This window comes from Daktulosphaira vitifoliae, unplaced genomic scaffold (genome assembly GCF_025091365.1).
Source record: "Daktulosphaira vitifoliae isolate Bord-2020 unplaced genomic scaffold, ASM2509136v1 Scaffold_5, whole genome shotgun sequence".
NCBI lineage: Eukaryota > Metazoa > Arthropoda > Insecta > Hemiptera > Phylloxeridae > Daktulosphaira > Daktulosphaira vitifoliae.
In genome coordinates, this window is record NW_026099576.1 from 32779431 (window position 1) to 32787137 (window position 7707).

Here is a 7707-nt window from a genome sequence, read left to right on the forward strand (position 1 = left end):
TATATATATATATATATTCTAATTACTATTAAAAATATATATTAACACACTTTATTCTTATTTAGAGATATAGAACTCATTCATTCCGATTACAAAGGATGAATCCAGTATCGTCATTTTTCGTCACTACCTCCATGTTCCGGGAGTGGGTAATTTACGCGCTTCCTGCTTTCCTTGGATGTGGGAGCCGTTTCTCAGACTCCCTCCACGGAATCGAACCCTGATTTCCCGTTACCCGTTACAACCATGATATTGATAGTAACTACTATCATAACATAAAACTAAAAACCCAGCACAGGGGGGTCGCGGCACAGTGGTGACGTGGCATAGTTGGATCAAGTATAATGATATCTGACAGTGATTAAAATCACTATAAAAAATAAACGCTTCGATGCAAATCTTTAGATAGTGTTAAATTTAAAAAAAATTGGTGTTTTATTCCAAAAGCTACATGATCTGCTGGTTCCATATTAATACATCGATTAAGATAAAGTATGTCGAATGAAAAAGGGTTTATAAAAAATATTATTTCTTATAAAAAAATTGTGTGGATCCATACACTTTTCAATATCTTATAGTATTATAAAGTTAACAATGTAAGAAATAAAATCGGGAATTTTCACACGAAAATAGCATTCGGTAGCCATTTTCGCCGTGAAGACAAGTCCAGAGGTCAATTTTTTTTTTTAAATTAAAGTATATTACATTAGCATTAATTTAAGATATATATAAAAGTGTCAAACCTTACGGAACATNCTTATTTTAAAAATTATTTTTAACTTTTTAGTTCGACGTGCTTTAAAAGCGTGTTTTTTTAGTTTTTTAAACTATATTTATTAACACGCTTATATTAGTTTCACCTGAATGTATGTATGTAACTCTCCAAACGCCACGCGTTATCGCATATTCCGTCGTCTAGACTAGACTATCATAACGCATTCACCCCACCCCATGCCACGCTCAANTGATAAGTAAAAACATCAAACATCTATATAAAAAAAAATTATATTGATATGTTCATTTTTGAAAAAGTTAGAGCATTATTAAGCTAAAAATATAAAAAAATATTATTTTACAAAAATCGTAATTTTTTTTTAACTTTGATGTCAACTTTCACCACGAAGACAAGTCCAGAATTCAAATGTCAAGCATCTATATAAAAACAANGATAGGTAAAGACATCAAGCATCTATATAAAAAAAAATTATATTGATATGTTCATTTTTGAAAAAGTTACAGCACATTTTAGTAAAAAAAAATTGAAAAAATTTCGAAAATTAGCGATTTTTAAATTTGTAATTTTTTTGGAGGTTTCCTCCATTTATGGGGAATGGGGGAATTTTTTTCAATTTTTAAGGGTAATGTCTTCGACTAGATACGATTTGTGATCTTTTGACGTATCGTTGAAAGAAATCCGTCCGGTGAGAGCTGAGAAAAAGTGGTAACAGACAAAAAAAAAAAACATATCTTAGTAAAACCAATACCTTCTCAGCTTCGCATCGAAGCTAAAATAAATATAGTTTAAAAAAACTAAAAAAACACGCTTTTAAAGCACATCGAACTAAAAAGTTAAAAATAATTTTTAAAATAAGCTTAAAATAATTATGAAAAAAAAATACTAGTATTATTATGATAAAAGCGTGGGTGCTTTAAGCTATATTTTTCTTATATTGAGCGCCCGACGCTTTTATCACAATAATACCCCGAGTAGCATTATTTTGGTTCACGGTCGGTTCAAGTGTAATTTTTAATAAGTTCTAGGAAAGTTCAGCGTTCAATAAATAACCGAACAATTTTTAATAAGTGCTGGGACCGTTCAATGTTCAAAATAATTGTACGGATTCATCAAAGTTCTTTCATTATAATGAAAGAATCGTTGTAACGGTTATAGCCATTCAAATAGTTTTATTCACTTATATTGTTATTAGACATATTATCCCTTGATTAGTACATTAATAAAAAAACTTTAAAATAATAGTTATAAATTATTTTCATTGAGACTATAGCGCAAATTTAACATACGAACTTTTGGCGGAATAACCAGACGTGTCAGTAACCGTTGACCAACAGCTTTAGTTCGCGCGATTTTTATTTGTTATTTAATTTTTACTGTGACATTTTTTCAAATTATCAACGATCGTTTTACTCTCTTTACAAATTATGTTTTGAGACATTCGCCATTTTCACAGCGACTAGATAACTTGTCAAGACTGCTCTTTATCCCTGTTCACTCTCACATATATATTTAACTGAAAAGTTCAATAAAATGTAAGTACATTTAATTTAAATTTAGGACTAAAATAATAAATAGTTATTTTAATTAATTTTAATAATAGCATATATTATTTTTTTAAAAGATAATCATACATTTTAGTAACTACATTTATTGTAATTGTAATAGATACAAGTGGTAAATTATATATTAAATTTTCACATTTTGTATTATGATTAATTATAATTATAATGCAAAATTATTTATTTTAATAAAGTACTATCGTTAGTTATGTTGTTATGAAGTTATTAACAGATACCTCAAGATTTTCCATGAGCTTAAAATGTTTTTAATCATATATCATTGTCGTTATCATCATATCCTAAGCCTTTATCCCAACTATTTGGGGTCAGCTCTAGCTTATTTTAGATCTTCTTATTTATTGATACATGTGATACAAATTACTTCTGTATTTTAATATTTAAAATGGTGCATTTTATATATTTCTCAAAATTGTATACATTGAAATACCATCTCTTAAAAAACTGTTGATTTTTAATGAAAATCCCTCTATTGTACTACTCAATAATTTAAATTTATCAAACATTTTAAGTTAAAAAGAATTGCATCTATTTGAATGAAAATTATATTTCAATAATTCAAATTTTAAATAAATGAAAAGTATAAAGGTTTTCACCGTTTAACAATTAACAGGGTTTTACATTAAACAAGATTTTCATCAGACTCATTTTTGTAATTATTTGTAACCTTTATACCATTAAATCAACAAGATTTTTATACAAATCAACCTATAAAAGGCACATTTTAATCTATGAGGAACAGGCTTACATGTAGCCTAAATAATTTTAAGATATAAATAAAACTATTCACAGTAGTTTCCCAAAACAGAAATCTATATACCTAGGTTGTCTAAAATACCCAATATCCAAAACACAATTATTTTATAACTTAAATAATAACCAAAATAAAATACTTCTTATGAAATATCATGTTAATTTTACTTCACTATATCAAATAGTTACAATAAATAAATGTTGATGGATATCATGCTTTTTTAATTTCCAATATTTAAAAAATATGTCTTTTTTATAAGTATAATAAATATTTTACAAAGCATAGCCATGTACTTGATCAAACATTTGAATACTGTAACACTAAAAGGTTAATTTCTGTATAGTTTATTAACTGAACTTTATGTGTTGGCGCTTAATTGTAAATTGATATAACTCAATAAACATTTTTGAACATTGAGTTCATATTAACCGGAAGTGCAATAACTAATAATAATTTATCATTTACACAAAAATATTTGAACTCCCTATATTCTTTCTTCTCCAGAAATCTGAATAAATATCTATTGACATTTATGAAATAACTTTAAAACTTTATACTCTATTGTATTAAAATATTTTTATTTAAAATAATAAAAAATAATAAATATAATATATTTACTATTATATAATAGTAAATTATAAAATTTTTTATACCCAAAGCATAGTTGTTAATTATTTTTATATAATTTATTAATTTTTTATAGGTATATTATTTTAAATAAAATTATTCTTTGGGAGCAAAGTATAATTGATTATACTTAATTATATTAATTTAATTATATTATTATATTATATTTAATTATAATTGATGAGTTATTGTTTTTTTTTTCTTTCCAGAAAAATGTTTTGTTGCTTAAAGTGGGTACCATTAAAAGTTTCAGTGCATATACGAGAACAGCATTTGATTTTTGTATGACAAGAGAAATGGCCTCAAATTTTAGTTTTTGTGACAACACCAAATAGATGCTATGTCTGGCTAAATCATAATACCTGAACACGAAAGAACATTTAACAAAATAATAGCTAATATTTTAAAGCATTCTGGTAATAAAGCATCACAGCAATAAAATCCTTTTTTTTTTTTATTATTCAATCAACATTTCATTTTTTTGTAAATAATTTTTAAAATTTATCCACTTAGATTATTTCACAGTTTTTTTTATTAATAGTGAAAACAAAATATAGCATTTAGGAAACAAAATAAAAACAGTAAAAAAAAAACATGGTAATCTTATGCCATCTTATTGAATGCTACTTATATGTTTTACTTCTTTTGTTGTACTTATGGCAATGATTTTCTTTTATTCAATTTCATGGAAATTAAATTAAAATTACTAATTGTTTTTATAACCACAGTAATATTATTTGTTATATCAACTATTGCAATTTCACAATTTTCTGTACTAATATTAACTATATATTTCTTGTCTAAACTGTATAACACCTTAGTGATTAACTTATTATGATAAAAAATTTTTATTGGATTTTTTTGATATATATTGTACAACAATAAATCAAACTGAGTTACAGTAAATAAATGGCTGACATTGCTAACATCATTATTTTTATTTAAAATTAACTATTATTATTAATTTATATTAATTATAATCAAATTGTATGAATGAATTGTTTACTAATTATCATTTAATATAAAATAAACCTAAAATTCGAAGGTTAACTATTTTATTTTATATTTACATATAATATATTTTATTTTATACATTGTGTATATAGTAATACAATTTATTATTTTAAAATTATAAAATGTTTGAATATTTACAAAACCTATAAATTTAATTTTAAATACCGTAACTGCTAATGAACTAATGAACGCTTAATGAACCGTCGTAGAGCTTGCTTTTATTGAACTAATGAACGATTATTGAACTGTTATCGAGGGTTTTATAGTTGAACCGAGGAACGGTCTTTGAACTCTTACTGAACTTTTGTAGAACTCGGTTCACCCCATGTTAAAATCCGTATTCAAATCTCATTTTGAACCGTGCTGTGAACGGGTTTTGAACTGAGTTCAGCACCGTTGTTACTATATTAAATGAACCCAGTATGAACTCGAATTGCTACTCGGGACTAGTATTTTTTGTTCATAATTATTTTAAACTTATTTTAAAAATTATTTTTAACTTTTTAGTTCGATGTGCTTTAAATGCGTGTTTTTTTAACTATATTTTTTATTCTCAATCCGATTGTATAACCGCCTTGTTATACCATAATCCTCATTCAGGATTCTGTTGAGATCAGGTTCAGATGAACCGTAAAGGAAAAAGACAATCTTTTCCAAATCCCCTTGTTTTCAAAAAACCATGTACATTTCTAAATAGATAGGCCGCACATACTTTCTAATTTAGTCTCTAATTTCTTTCTTCTGTCATTGACCGTGCTAGAAGGCACATGTTTGTTGTTTTATCACTTTATTTGTGATTTGTGGATGAATATTAAGTATATCTCTGTATAATTAGCTTTAGTTAAGTTTTACTAACATTAAGCTTAATGATATTTCATGCTTGTACAATATTCTTACATAGAAGTATTAATATATGAATACCTTCAATACCTTTTCACAATTTTCTATATTATATTTGTTTATTCCTGACACTCCTGTAGTGTTATCCTTTTAAATTTTAGTTAAAAGAACACTCATATGTGTGTATAACAAAAGAACAGCCACAAATACATCAGACAACGAATATACAGATCGGAGAGTACACATTTGAAAAAAGTACATAGTTTTAAATATCTTGGTATAGATCTAAATAGACAAAACAACATTCAGAAAGAGATTAAGAAACTTGTTCTAGCAGGTAACAGATGTATGTATGCATTTAGTGCATTGCACTATCTAAGTGCCTGTGCTCAAAGCTACTATAAAAGAAATTCAAAAAGAGACTTTACAAAATAATAGCAAGACCTATCATAACGTATAAGTTATAAGCTATAGTAGAAAGAAAGTTTCTAAAGAAGACACATGGACCTAAATTAAAAAATATAGAGGGTTCAAACCTTTAAATATGCATTATAAAAGTAGAACTTTTGAAAATATTTCAGAAATACTGACACTTTTATATACACCTTAAATTAAAGCTTATGTAATATACTTTATTTTGAAAAAAATGACCACTGAACATGTCTTCATGATTAAAATGACTGCCATTTTCAAAAATATGTTATTCTTATGAAATAATTCTTGTGCAAGTGAGCTTTTATATTAGTTCGGCCTGTAACAACAACGTGGTTTGCCACTTGCATAACGACTAGCTATAGTAGCAATGGTCGCCACCACCTAGGCGAGGTGTCACACCTATCAGATATGATTACCGGACCATAGGTGGAATTTAATTTTAAAAGTATAATCTAAGTTAATATGTCGTTATATGTATCAATTACGATAATGCTTCGTGGTTTATAGAACACAATTATGACAATTAAAGTTGTTTGTGGTTGATATGTAAAACATATCGTAGCCCGTGTTTAGATTAAGGAATAGGGATAATNTGTAAAACATACCGTAGCCCGTGTCTAGATTAAGGAATAGGAATGAAATACACGCGAGTAATTAAGTTACTCGCGAAATAAAATAAATATTACAGTTGAAATTAATAAGGAAATTTAATTTAATTGTTAAAAAAAAGAAAATTAAGTTAAACATGGACAAAAATGCGAATGCATCAAAAACCATGTCTACAAATAAAGGCAATAAAAATAAAATCAAATATTTAAACAAAATCAAATAATATAACAAATATCACGGACTGTATTGGAACACATTCGTTAATGTTAATCGGAAATTAATGAAANATGTTAACAGGAAATTAATGAAGAACACCAGGAGCGATCTGGACACTCGCTCCTTAGCGTTGGCTAGAAGAAAAGGGAAACACGTGCTCTCCACACATAAACAAAATTAAGTTAATTTACGACAAAATAAAATGAAATATAATAATTAATAAAATATAGCTCATTACACAAATATAATATACAAAAGAAAACGATACCCGGTCTCCGAAGAGACCCATCCGATGGTCTGGATGTTTCGCCGAAAAAACCTGGCCGTTCGCCGTTGGCGGCTCTACTCCATCATTGTAAAATAAATATAGTTTAAAAAAACTAAAAAAACACGCTTTTAAAGCACATCGAACTGAAAAGTTAAAAATTATTTTTAACTTTTTAGTTCGATGAGCTTTAAAAGCGTGTTTTTTTAGTTTTTTAAAACTATATTTTTTATTTCACTTTTTAGTTTTATGTTATAATAGTAGTTACTATCAATATCATTGTTGTAACGGGTAACGGGAAATCAGGGTTCGATTCCGTGGAGGGAGTCTGAGAAACGGCTCCCACATCCAAGGAAAGCAGGAAGCGCGTAAATTACCCACTCCCGGAACATGGAGGTAGTGACGAAAAATGACGATACTGGATTCATCCTTTGTAATCGGAATGAATGAGTTCTATATCTCTAAATAAGAATAAAGTGTGTTAATATATATTTTTAATAGTAATTAGAATATATATATATATATATACATGTAAAGCGACTTAAGTACGTAAACGTATCATGCATTAGGTACAGTCGTGTTTTGTGGGCGGGCGGGTCGGACTAACGTTATACCTGAGGTATAAACGGCGGTA

At 27.2% G+C, this 7707-nt stretch overlaps 1 long non-coding RNA gene across 1 annotated transcript; it reads left to right on the forward strand.

Annotated features, from left to right (window-relative positions):
- Nucleotides 1-1747: 1747 nt before the first annotated feature.
- LOC126908018 (uncharacterized) lies at nucleotides 1748-4248 on the forward strand. Its single transcript, XR_007704678.1, has 2 exons — nucleotides 1748-2268; nucleotides 3904-4248. It is a non-coding gene; the product is annotated as an uncharacterized LOC126908018 (long non-coding RNA).
- Nucleotides 4249-7707: the final 3459 nt, after the last annotated feature.